Source organism: Pseudorca crassidens, chromosome 1 (assembly GCF_039906515.1).
Source record: "Pseudorca crassidens isolate mPseCra1 chromosome 1, mPseCra1.hap1, whole genome shotgun sequence".
NCBI classification, from domain to species: Eukaryota; Metazoa; Chordata; class Mammalia; order Artiodactyla; family Delphinidae; genus Pseudorca; species Pseudorca crassidens.
Genome location: NC_090296.1, coordinates 22,821,422 through 22,835,513, shown reverse-complemented (window position 1 = coordinate 22,835,513; position 14,092 = coordinate 22,821,422). Strand labels below are relative to the sequence as shown.

General features: G+C 39.2%; 1 protein-coding gene across 3 annotated transcripts in view; it reads right to left on the bottom strand.

Annotated features, from left to right (window-relative positions):
- The window catches only part of CEP128 (centrosomal protein 128), a 437,869-nt gene extending 424,471 nt beyond the window's left edge, over positions 1-13,398 (bottom strand). For all 3 annotated transcript variants that reach the window (XM_067728864.1, XM_067728857.1, XM_067728871.1), the window contains exon 1: positions 13,238-13,398. The gene's annotated coding sequence lies outside the window, so the exon portion shown is untranslated. The remainder of the gene's footprint in view (positions 1-13,237) is intronic.
- Positions 13,399-14,092: the final 694 nt, after the last annotated feature.

Genomic DNA, 14,092 nt, shown 5'->3' with positions numbered 1-14,092 from the left:
TGTTTCAATAGCTGTAGGACGTGTGATTGCCTCATCCTTCAAGAGAAAAAGTTAACAAACCAGCAGAGATTACCATGTACAAACAATTATCACCTGTATCTGTCTTCTTTATGTCAGTCCTCCTCTGTAACTTAATCTCCTCAAACCCTTTTGGTAAATTCATATAAGATCAAAGTTAGATTGGAAGAATCAATACTGTCAAAATGACTATACTACCCAAGGCAATCTACAGATTCAATACAATCCCTATCAAATTACCAATGGCATTTTTCACAGAACTAGAACAAAAAATTTTTTAATTTATATGGAGACACAAAAGACCCCAAATAACCAAAGCTATCCTGAGAAAGAAAAATGGAGCTGGAGGAATCCAACTCCCTGGCTTCAGACAATACTCTAAAGCTACAGTAATCAAAACAGTATGGTACCGGCACAAAAACAGAAATACAAATCAATGGAACAGGACAGAAAGTCCAGAAATAAACTCACACACCAATGGTCAATTAATCTACAACAAAGGAGGCAAGAATATACAATGGAGGAAAGACATTCTCTTCAATAAGTGGTGCTGGGAAAACTAGACAGCTACACATGAAAGAATGAAATTAGAACATTCTCTAACACCATACAAAAAAATAAACTCAAAATGGATCAAAGACCTAAATGTAAGGCTGGACACTATAGAACTCTTAGAGGAAAACATAGGCAGAACACTCTTTGACATAAATCGCAGCAATATCTTTTTTGATCGACATCCTAGAGCAGGGGTCCCCAACCCCCAGACAGTCCATGGCCTGTTAGGAACCAGGCCACACAGCAGGAGGTGAGCATCGTGTGAGTGAGCAAAGCTTCGTCTGTATTTACGGCCACTCCCCATCGCTCACATTACCGCCTGAGCTCCGCCTCCTGTCAAATCAGCAGCAGTATTAGATTCTCATAGGAGCGTGAACCCTACTGTGAACTGCGCATGTGTGGGATCTAGATTGCACACTCCTTATGAAAATCTAATGCCTGATGATCTGAGGTGGAGCTGAGGCAGTGATGCTAGCACTGGGGAACAGCTGCAAATACAGATTATCGTTAGCAGAGAGGTTTGACTGCATGGAGACCATAACAAATCAATTGTTTGCAGACTCATATCAAAACCCTATCAGTGAGTGGCAAGTGAATACAAGCTCAGGGCTCCCACTGATTCTGCATTATGGTGAGTTGTATAATTATTTCATTATATATTACAATGTAATAATAATAGAAATAAAGCGCAAATTAATGTAATGAGCTTGAATCATCCTGAAACCATACCCCCTGCCCTGGTCCATAGAAAAATTGTCTTCCATGAAACCGGTCCCTGGTGCCAAAAAGGTTGGGACTGCTGTCCTAGGGTAATGAAAATAAAAACAAAAATAGACAAATGGGGCCTAATTAAACTTAAAAGCATCTACACAGCAAAAGAAAGCATAAACAAAATTAAAAGACAGCCCACAGAATAGGAGAAAATATTTTCAAACAAAGAGACCAACAAGGGGTTAATCTCCAAAATATACAAACGGCTCATGCAGCTCTATGTCAAAAAAACAAACAACCCAATTAAAAAATGGGCAGAAGATCTAAATAGACATTTCTCCAAAGAAGACATACAGAGGGCCAAAAAGCACACAGAAAGATGCTCAACATCACTAATTATCAGAGAAATGCAAATCAAAATGACAATTAGGTATCACCTCACACAGGTCAGGATGGCTATCATCAAAAAGTCTACAAACAACAAATGCTGGAGACGATGTGGAGAAAAGGGTACCCTCTTGCACTGTTGGTGGGAATGTAAATTGGCACAACCGCTATGGAGAACAGTATGGAGGTTCCTTAAAAAACTAAAAATAGAACTACCTATGATCAAGCAATCCCATTTCTGGGCATATCCAAAGAAAACCATAATCTGAAAGAATACGTGCATCCCAATGTTCACTGCAGCACTATTTACAAAAGCCAAGACATGGAAGCAACTGAAATGTCCATCACCAGAGGAATGGATAAAGAAGATGTGGTACATATATACAATGGAATTTTACTCGGCCATAAAAAAGAATGAAATAATGCCATTTTCAGCAATGTGGATGGACCTAGAGATTATCATACTAGGTGAAGTAAGTCAGACAGAGAAAGACAAATATATGATATCACTCATATGTGGCATCAAATTTTTTTAAAAAAGATACAAATGACCTTATTTACAAAACAGAAACAGACTTACAGATATCGAAAACAAACTTATGGTTACCAAAGGGGAAACATGGCAGGGAGGGATAAGTCAGGAGCTTGGGATGAACACACACACACACACACACACACACACACACACACACCCCTATATATAAGACAGATAACCAACAAGGACCTACTGTATAGCACAGGGAACTTGACTCAATATTCTGTGATAACCTATATGAGAATCTAAAAAAGAATGAATATATGTATATGTATAACTGGCTCACTTTGCTGTTCACTGGAAACTAACACAACATTGTAAATCAACTATACTCCAGTAAAACTAAAATTGAAAATAGAATATTTAAGAGTAAATGGGATTGGGAGAGCTTTTTTAGAGAAAAGTGGTCAGGACAGGGGTCTCATAGTCAGAGAACTTAATGATGAGAAGGAACCAGTCACACGGACATCTGGGGGGAACCGAATTCTAGACAGGCGGAAGAGCAAATGCAGAGCGCATGAAGTAGGAAGGAGTTTGGCAGGTTTGAGAAACAGCAAAAGGCAGGAGCACAGAGAGCAAGGAGTAAGGTGGCATGGGATGAAGTCTGAGAAGCAGGCTAGGGACAGCACATGGAGAGCTTCAAGGCTGAGAGAAGTGTGGATTTTGTTCCAGTCCTCATGTAAGTTCCATGAGGGGAGGCATTTACTCTACGTATTCACTGTTGACACCACAAGGCCCAGAACTCTAACACACCTGGCACTCTGAGGAGATCTGCTGGACTGAGAGTGAATCAAGAACACCAAACGTCAAGTCATCAACTGCCCACAACCCAAGGCCAGCTCCATGTGGCGGGGACATTTTCCAAGGTGACAGAGTGGTTGAGATCTCATGCCAAATCTTTAGCTTAAGACTGCTTGGGCTACTCAACAGCATCTATTACCACCTATACGAGGACGCATAAGAGGGAGCTAATTATAATTTGTCTTGCCCTGCTCCTGAATAATTAAATGTTTTATTGTAATGTTACAATTTGAATTTATTATCTTTTGTTGGGGAATAAAATTAAACATAATGAGGACTGCTAGTCTCCTCACAAAAAAAGATCCAAGTCAACTGTCCAGTCCAGTAGCTAGTTCTCAGTTAAGCCAGGAGATAATATAAGCCACAGCAACAGAATCAAAGAGGTACAACAGATTCATGCATTCGTCATTTACTGAATCGTCACTAAATCAAAAATGAAAGATGAAAGTAAATAAGTCACAGTCCATGATGGGAGAGAAAGACTTGTAAAAGTTCTATATATGGTGAACTAAGTAACATGACAAAATGCCAGGGGAGTCAGGTTAGGATCTTTCCACCCATCTGGAAGGATGAGAAGAAGTTTGACAGATGGATGAGACAAAGAAATGAGATTCAGTTAAAAACCATCTGTCTCAGAGGAACTAGAGAAGAGACAAATAAGCAGAGCTCTCCCATCCTTCCACCAGGGCATGGCTATAAAACTGTCTCTGGATATTCCTAAATATCCCCTGGGGCAGGAATGGGGTGGGTGAGTAAAATCATTCCCAGTTGAGACCTTCTGATTTACAGAATTAAGTATATATGTATACTAACACACATATACTAATATTCCAAATACACTAGATTTGATTTTTTATTGTATGTTCCACTTATTCCTGTTGTTGCCATCCATTTCCTCTCTTCGTCCCTCCTCCTTCCTCCCTCCCTCCCTTCCTCTATCTCTCTCACACACACATACCTCTACTCCATGGATGATGCCAGGAGGACTCAGCCCCCGGGCTCCATTTTGCTCCCCTTGCTAGAGTTAAGAAGGCAGAGTCACATGGACCAGGACCCATCAAGCAGGGGGCAGGGGCATTTCTGGAAAAGGCTATGTGGCATACAAAATGACTGTTTACTCAGACATGGAGATAAAACTAGTAGCTGCTTGATTATATATCTGCCAGTTGTTAAAAATTAGTGCAGTTTTAAAAGAAAATAAAGTTACTTAACAACTCTTTCCCTGTCTCATAGATATTTTAGACTCTTAAACCTACACATACTTCTAAAATAAATGAGCCAGTTTAAAAAATTAAATTAAAACATGTCAAGATAAAAAACAATAAACAAAAGCCCAAGAGAAAAAAAAAAAAACAGAAATGGATGCTAACAAACAGAAGATGGATTTCTTACTTGTAGTTAAGCCCTAGAATTGTACTCTATTTGCTGACAGATAAAAAATAAATACAAACTACACTATTCCCGAAACAGCAGACAATAATGCAGCCCTCTAGGGGTGCAGCCAACCCCTAATAATTGTCCAAACTGTTCCAGATTGGGCAAGAGATCAGCCTGGGCAAAGACAGAGCTAGGATCCCCGAGTTTCTAACACCATTCTGTTTAAATCAGAGGATGAAAAGTGGAGAACTATAGACCAAATCCAGCCAACCAGTATGTATTTTTAAATAACACTCATTGTGTTACCTTAAAACCTTAATTTGAAAACAAAGAGACTTCACATAAAAAATCTAATTTCCAGTTTTTCTAGAAAAATCCAAAGATCTGGCAACACTGGGGATGAATTTTCCCATGGCAACACAGACGTAAATAGTGGCTGCCCTGGAGTTTGTCATGTACCTTCCTCTTGCCCTTTGCCCTTTGCAGTCCCCACTGGGCCTGCTTCAGCAGTGTGTTATCCAATTAGCAGTTGAGTTTGTAACCCTATTTTGGATAAAGAACCAAGACAAAGGAAGTTTATCAGCCTCATTCTCCAGTTAAAAATGAGCAATTCAGCTGTGAAGAATTAATCAAGGTTAAATGCTCAAAAGATAATGCTTTCCTCTACAGACCAGAAGGGAAAAATTGAGTAATACAGCTTCGATATTAGCCATGCCTATACACTGTAGAACCAGAACAAGATACAAGCATTGAGCATAAGGACTTGATATTCAGCAAACTACTTAGAATGTTTTCACACTATTGTATATAGAAGAAATTAAATGCAGAACAGTGTTGTACCTTGCATAATCTGGCTCCAATTCTTCACCCCTCCCAAGATGCACTGCCCTCCCACCATAGGTAGAGTTACCCCCTGTCTCTGAGCTCAGCTATTTGACCTACTTTGGCCAATTGGATTTTCGCTGACATGGCACAAGCAGATGCTTGAAATGGGATTACGCACTGGAACCTACTCCCCCACAACTCTTCCATCACCATGAGGACATGCCCACGCTATCCCACCGGAAGGTGTGGGAAACGTGGTTGCCCCAGTGGCTTCCAGCTTGGATCAGCAGACCAGACAGCTGAGCTCAAACAAATGAGTCTAGCCAAGATAAGCAGACAAAGTGTACTGTTGTATACCGGCAAGGTTTTATTTATTATGCAGTAAAGGCCAACTGATATATATAGGTTACTAGTAAGTCATTTGATTTGGTTCAGAAGATGGTTAATTTCCTGACGTTTCCTCTCGAGCCTGCTCTCCTTGAGAAAACAGGTTGGTTTCAGCCTCTTCTAACCGTAGAAGCAAAAAAGGACAGGTTCATACTAGGATGCACAAAATAAGCATTAACAATTGATATAACAAGTGACAGGCCACCAATTTTTGAGAAAGTAATCATAAATATCAGTTGGAGCTATTTATTTGTTCCCTGTAACGTTAAGGTTTTCAAAAGAAACATACAGGCTTCCCTGGTGGTGCAGGGGTCAAGAGTCCGCCTGCCGACGCAGGGGACACGGGTTCGTGCCCCAGTCTGGGAAGATCCCACATGCCGCGGAGCGGCTGGGCCCGTGAGCCATGGCCACTGAGCCTGCGCGTCCGGAGCCTGTGCTCCACAACGGGAGAGGCCACAACAGTGAGAGGCCCGCATACTGCAAAAAGAAAAAAAAAAGAAAAGAAACATACTATTTCTTAAGTGTATTATAAAGCTTGTTTTCTTCCTATTAGTTTTTCAAGTAGAAACAGAAACTCCTCTTGACTTTCCTAGTGAACAAAACATTAAAAATTTTAAGAAAGGGAAATATTTCTTATTGCTATTTATACCTTAAATTTGCATATTGCTTTATAGCTTACAAAGAATTTTCATTAGCATTTTCTCTTTTGATCTCCACCTGAATCCTATAAAATTGGTATAATTACAACCCTTTACTTTTGTTGCTAAAGGAAAACAAAGTTTTAAGTAAAATACTTATTCATGATTGCTTTGATAAAGTTACAATAACAGAACTGGAACCTAGATCTTGTGTCTCTAAGCCAGTGCCTTTTCCACAGCATTCTTAGATGCAAAAGAACTGTGTAAATTCCAAATACATTGTCCAATCACTGAAATGTCTGGGGGTTCTTTTGTCCTTCCCTACCATATTTCTTACGATCCATTCCCCCCACTATACACACACAACCAATGCATTTAAGGCCAAACTATTCCATATGTACCCATTTACTCAGAACTAAAGGTTTATATAATGAATACAGTATAAGATAATAAAGTATTAATACTATGTAAATCTGCTATACATCCAATTTTCTACAGCTATTTTAAGATGAGTTTTAAATAATCCTGTCTCGTATTAGGAATATTTACAACCTCTTTCAAGCCGAAAAGCATTCCCTTTTTTTTTTTTCCCAGAAATCATATCCTAAAGCCTTAAACTTAAAAAAAAAAGTATTATGAATATTTTTCCTCCACTCTTTCTGAAACCCCATATTTCTTTCTTCCCCCACTCTTCTTTTACTTTATATCTTTAGATCTCCCTTTAACTCTTCTATAATAATGAACTGGAACACTTTTTTACTGTACTTAGAAATATGATTACTCAAGAGTTTGGTATTTTTTATTCTTAATTTTTAAAGTGGGTAAAAAGAATGATGTATATATTCTTTCCAAGATATAACAAAAACTTCTAATTTTTTTTAAAAGGTGATTGGAATACTTTGTACCATGAACTGTTTCCTTTAATATTTTTAAATGTATACATAAAAATTTTAAAGATATAGAATTAGAAAGGAATCCAACTATAATAAAATACAGCTCAATATCATATAAAACCAGTTACATTGAAACACTGAATTACTGCAAGTACATGGATGTAAACTCCACTTAAGAACCTCAATTTTAAAAACTTTCAAAAAACAAAAGTTGAAATAATAATGCTGAATAGCTAATGCTCTAACATCACAGCTTGCTCTATGACAATAAGCCTACAAGGTAAGTACCATTGTCATCATGATATGTAGATAAGAGGCTTAAAGAAGCTAGGTGAGGTACCCAAGGTTACACAGCTTCCAACAGCAGAGCCGAGTCGTGAGCCTTTCTTCAAGGCCCAGATGCCTAACCATGTATGTATCCCTTCTCATTACCACCAGCGCCATTCATAATTCAGGACTTTTCTTAACTCATTACTAGCCACTATAATGGTTTCTCTGAGTCTTTTTCTATCCATTCCAACCTTCACTGACACTCCACTGCCCATGTGATTGAGTCTAGGTTCTTGAATCAGGAATTCAAGACCCTAATCAAGCCACCCTTCTCTTAACGAAAGAATCACAGAAAATATAAGGCCTACATTTAGCTATTACACCAGCTATTCTCCTACCACTTCCATCCCTCACTAATGCCATTAGGTCTGACTGAAATGCCGTCTGCTGTTGACCATTGCCACCTATATAAATTCCACCCATCTTTCCAGGTAAAGGTCAAATAATACAATCTCAGCGAAGCCTTCCATCTCCAGCCAGAAGTGATCTTTTCTCTGTCTGCATACTTATAGTTCCCTACTTATAGCAAGACAATAATTTAAAATGTCCATAGTATGTAATTATTCCTACCACAGAATCTTTTTCAATTTCTCAAATATGTTATGCTCATCTCACCATTATACCTATGCTGGATTCACCACCTAAACATTCTTTTCACTCCTTTTCCTTTGGCTAACTCTTACTTGTCCTTCAAGTCTCAGTTCAGAGGAAACTTCCTCTAGAAAGCCTTCCTTCACTGCCCCCACCTTAACCCTGGGCCAAGAGCCCACCTTGGACACCAACTCCTCACAGCCCAGACATAGCTAACTGGCTGTTTACTTGTCTGTCTCCCTTCTAGTCTCTAAATCTCATGATAGACTCCATTTACTTTGTTCATGGCTGTATTTCAACACCGACCATAGCGCCTGGTGTGTAGCTGGAATATTTTTTAATGAATTTACAATTAACTTCTCCTTATTACACGGTCTGATTAATCCAAAAAACATATTTCAAAGTACAGGACTTTGCAATTGGTGATTCTAATTAAATAAATGTTGGATGAAATAATTTTTGCAGTAAATAGCCTAGATTAATTATCTTAAGTCCTCAGACAATATGGATTGAACTGCAAAACGGTATAAATATGAATACTTGATATGTCTTTAGAGTAAACAAGGATAATCATTTCAAATTCATTTGAATGTGTTAAAACTTATAACTGAATCAAACCTAGGTCTGCTTGAATTATTGCAAATCACTTTCTCATTGCTATTTGCAGCTACCTACATTCCTCAATTATTATTTATTGGTACTATAAAGCTCTACACACTCCAAATTACCTAGGCTCTTTACTATCTGTGTCCATTCTCAGTACTGTTTTAATGTACCAATTACCACTCATAAGCTAACCCGTTTTTGCCATTTTAAAGCCTTCACTCTCCCGCCATCGAGCTTTTTCCTTCTTCCTACAATCTATAAAATTATCTCTTTTTTTAATTTAACGTTTTTTTTAAATAAATTTATGTATTTATTTTCAGCTGCATTGGGTCTTTGTTGCTGAACGCGGGCTTTCTCTAGTTGCGGCGAGTGGGGGCTACTCTTCCTTGCAGTGCGCAGCCTTCTCATTGCGGTCGTGAAGCACGGGCTCTAGGCACGTGGGCTTCAGTATTTGCAGCACGCGGGCTCAGTCGTTTTGGCTCACAGGCTCTAGAACACAGGCTCAGTAGTTGTGGCGCACGGACTTAGTTGCTCCGCGGCATGCAGGATCTTCCCAGACTAGGACTCGAACCTGTGTCCCCTGCATTGGCAGGCCGATTCTTAACCACTGTGCCACCAGGGAAGTCCCTCTTTCTTTTTAAATAATCAGAGCTCACTTCTTCCAAGAAGTCTGTCTTCACTAAAAGCCTAGTTCAGGCTTAGCCTTAATTCACCTATTCATTCATCTATGAGCTCATTCATTCATGAGTACCTGTTTCATGGCAAACACTGTTCATAAAGTAGATTTTAAATGTTCATCAGCTAAATGGATTCATGTAACCACAAATACTCCCATCTCCCAAACAATCCAAGTACCAGTATTGTACAGATACATATCAAGGGTTATATGAATTTCAGGGAGGTGCTAAATATCTGATAAAGACCTGATAAGCCTCTTAGCATCATTCATAATTATTAATAAGACACCAGAAACAAGGTTGAAGAACTAAAGTAAAAACTCAGAAAAATATTTGGATTATATGAAAACCAAAGAATTTATCATCTCTTTAAAAAAATAGAAAAAAGAACATTCCAGTAGTAAAAGGTCCACAGGATAAACAGGCAATTCACAGAATACATGTAATATATTCTATTTCACTAATTAAAAAATTGCAAATTAAAGTAATGATATTCCTTTTTATCTGTTTTGTACCTGTGAAAAAAAGTTCTCACCACCAAGGGCACACCTTGCTGTAAGAATATTAACTAGGATAGCTTTTCTAAAGAACAATCTGGCAAGTAAAAATAAGTAATATGCACATGTTTTGACCCAGAGATTCTACTTCTATAACTATATCCCTAAGAAAAACAAAAGGAGATGTATGTATAAGATGTATGTATACCCTTAGATGTAGATGTCGGTAAAAGAGCTTCATGGCAGAATTATTTATAGTAGTAAAAAAAAAAAAACCACAAATCCACTGATAAGGGATACATTAAATGTATCTAGTCATTTGGGATACTATGTAGCAGTTAAAAGAGACAAGGTAAAATTTTATATGTACATTATTACAAGAAAGAAAAACACTACAGAATAGTACGAATATATTGAAACATTTCATATTAGAATCAACCCAGTGACATTATTACATGGATTACAGTGAATCTACTCTAGGTTATTTATATATTACTCCCAAATGTGTTAAGACTGCAGTTGAAAATTTCTGGACTAAATTATCCTAACAGGCCCCTCCAGCTCTAATATTCTTTCATTCTAAGAACCTTTTACACATTTATCTTAAACAAAGTGTTATTACAAGACCCCAATCGGTCTTCCCTACATGTTTAAGTGCCCTTTATCTAAATGAAACGTGAAAATGCTAAAGTGTCCCGAATTTTAAATCTATGATGCAAAACCTGAGTTAATACTATCCTCTTGATTATCAATGACAATTTATGTTGCATACATACACTTATAGAAATCACAGATACAGTTACCGCTTACCTCAATAATAACATAAAGACCATTATATTGATATCTTGAAAAAAAAACTAAGAAAGATAATAGAAGCCTTTGAACATTTAAAGAGATGAATAACAAGAAACGTGGCTTATATGGTACACAATATAAAAATACTAACCGCAAATCAAACCCTATTAGAGGGCAATCAGAGACCACAATGTGGCCTCTGTGTAGTGGGCAGGACTGGGATTTAGAGTCAGAAGACCTGGGGATGAAGACCACTCTTTTGGCTGCAGAATCCAAGCAAACCAAATAACCTATCTGAGCCTCAATTGCCTCATTTCTAAAATAAACAGAAGGATAATAAATGTATTATATACAACATGTAAAAGGTACCTATACAGGGCCTGAGACAAAATAGGTTCTCAAATACTTGTCTAATAGAAGCAGATGCATTATTATTGCTTTTATTAAGGTATCTAGTTCGTTCCCCTGAATTTTTGTAACACTGCATGTACAACCATCCTATTTAATTGTGATACTGCATGTTAGAAAGGGGTTTCTTGCTCCTTACAAGCCTATTTGTTGCCATATTCTTTTCCACTATAAATATGCAAAAATATGTTATCTCAGAAACTCAGGGAGGAAGCATACTTACAAAGCACACCCCCAAAACTCTGTGTTGCTGTCCTCTGAGCTCAGTGCTCTTCTTAGGCACGTAAGTCTGCCTCCTATCATTTCTTCATGAGGTTCAGGGCAAAAGGCCTAGTCAAATGGATGATCTTGGTTGCCCCTACACTTTCCCCAAACCACCTACAGATAAATGAAACAAGGAGTAAAACACACCCACAACCTTAATTTTTTTTAAACAATTCAAGATAAAAATAAGCTCATCCTATGTACAGTTTGTGTACACAGCAGAGAATATATCACAACAAGTCAGAGAACAGAGAAAATGTTCCTTGGATCATGCAAAAGACCCACTGAAGTCACAGGAATTCTTCACACCCAAGTGCCCAGCCAGCATACTCCTCACTGGTGACTTCCGCCCATACCTGGTCATGCCTTGGGCAGGCTAGAGCATGTCGCAGTGTGAACTGTAGCCCAAGTCTAGCCAAAGATACTATCCCTAAGCATGTCTCTCAGTGGGTAAACTAAGGCAGGTAACGAAATTAATATGTTACTTCTGAATTTAATGGCCTGACTGTATTTCCAAGCCAGTAAATGAACTACATGCTAGCACTCCTAAAGGAAATATTTTATAAACTGCCCAGCTCTTCCTACACTTAGTATTGCAATTAAATAAGTAAAAGTAAAATGCCTTTGGTTTTAAGAGCTGTGTACAGAAATACTCTCAGTTCTTTGTGACGCCTTTCAAAGTAGTAAGAATCCATTGAAAATTAGCCACAGAACTGCTGGTTGTCCACAGAAAAAACGTATCTGAGAATACATCTATCAACCACTCCAAGAAAAAAGGTATTTTCTTAATCAAAACATACAGTCAAGAGAGTTCAAGTTGACCCAGAGGTCATGCAATGGCAGAGAGGACACAGGTATGATGCATGCTTAACTCTTTTAACAAAGCAGCTACTACGTTCATTCTGTGAGTCACAGACACCCCCAAATTTCTCTGTGCCAACATGAAACTACCAAAATTTTAATCTTCTATCTGTGCTGTCCAATACAATAGTCACTAGCCATATGCGGCTAATGTGCTATAAATGTAAACTAGATGCAATACTTAGCACCTTTTTTTAAAGTTTTTTAGGATGTAAAATATCTCAAGTTTCACACTGACTACAGGTGGAAATGAAAACATTTTGGATCTACTGTGCCAAACCAATTACTTAAAGAAATTCCACCAGCTCCTTTTTACTTGTTTAGTGTGTGTGAGTACTAGAAAATTTCACCTTGCAGTGTGGCTCACACTATGTTTCTATTAGCACAGCTCTGTATAGTTAATAAAAATAAATTACTAATATTGAGCACTCCCAATGGCCCAGGCCCTGTGTTAGATAGGTACTCTACGTAACACTTGGCACAAGGATACAAAGCGGTTTTACAAGATGTCCGCGGCGGTGACTGAGCTTCATCAAACCGACAAAGCATGCAGCTGGAATTCAATGTCAGGTGTTTCTACGAAATAACTCAAATACGGGGCTGTTCAACAGCTGACACTGGGGCAACTCCCATGTTGGCATAGGAAAGACAAGTCATTGATACAGCGTTCCCAAGGGTAGCAAATTTTTGTGACTCTAAAACATGTACAAAACGTCCAACTATATCCCAGGCCAGGCAAGTACACGCCAGAATGAGGCCAAACTCCTTGACAGCTCAAGCTTCACAGCTCCTAGTGGCAGGACAAGCCGCTCTCAAAAAGAGAACGAAGTTCAAACTCCCTGCATGACTTGACCAGGACCTGACTGTGGACACCCACGCCGAGGGAGGGGGTCGTCGGGGTGCCAGGCACGCCGTCTCCCCCAACTTTAGCACACACACCACCCATCCACGGCCTTACCCCAGATCTCCGGGCGGCTTTGGCGTCCCCACCCCTGGGACGAGGGGAAGCGGGACCTAAAACGTCTATGACAGGATAGGGAAGTGGTAAAGAAAGAGCGAGGGGACGGTGGGGCGCACGTACCTGAGACAGTAGAGGACCCCAGGTCCTTAATGCCGGATCATTGCCGAGGCCCCACCCGGCTCCCGCGGCCACCACTGACCCAGAAGGTGTAACTGACTGGACGCAGCGACGCAACCGACTCTGCTCTCCCCAGACTCGCAGCTATGGCAACTTGAACTAGCCGCCCAGCCGCGGCAAGTGTACAGTGCCCCGCTGCTACCACTTGGTCCTCTGGGGGTTGTAGTCCGTCTCATGCTCAAAAGCAAGGAGTTACTAGGGGAGTGCGGCCGCAAAAGAAACTGCATTTCCCAGGATGCTATACGACTGGCCTTGGGGTGACTTTTCCGGAAGAAGCCGAATTAGCTGGCACCTGAGTCCCTCGGCCGCGCCCTCTTGCCCTGTTCTTTATTTTTTAAAGGGCCAGTAACTTCTATAAGCGACAAACACCAGATAATGAGCCGAGAGCTGCTTTAGCCCTGACTCTAGCATAATCAGAAGTGTCTAAAATATTTACTTTGTAAAAAATAACAAAAAAATCAAAGTAGCTGCAATACTAACACAAACTATGTTTCTTTTACTCCTTGGGGAACAGGGAAGTGTAACTTCCAGCACTGAAATGTAAAAATCCCCTTAATACGAGGACCCAATGTCTTTTTCATTTCTTTTTCTTTTTTAATTTAATTTTATTTATTTATTTTTATACAGCTGGTTCTTATCAGTTATCTATTCTATACATATTAGTGTATATATGTCAATCCCAATGTCTTTTTCTAAAGGCTCACAAATTCTTGGAACTGGAAGGAACAGGGAAGATTATCTAATTAAACCTTTTAGGCCTGGAAAGAGTAAATGACTCGCCTAAAACCACACAGTTCA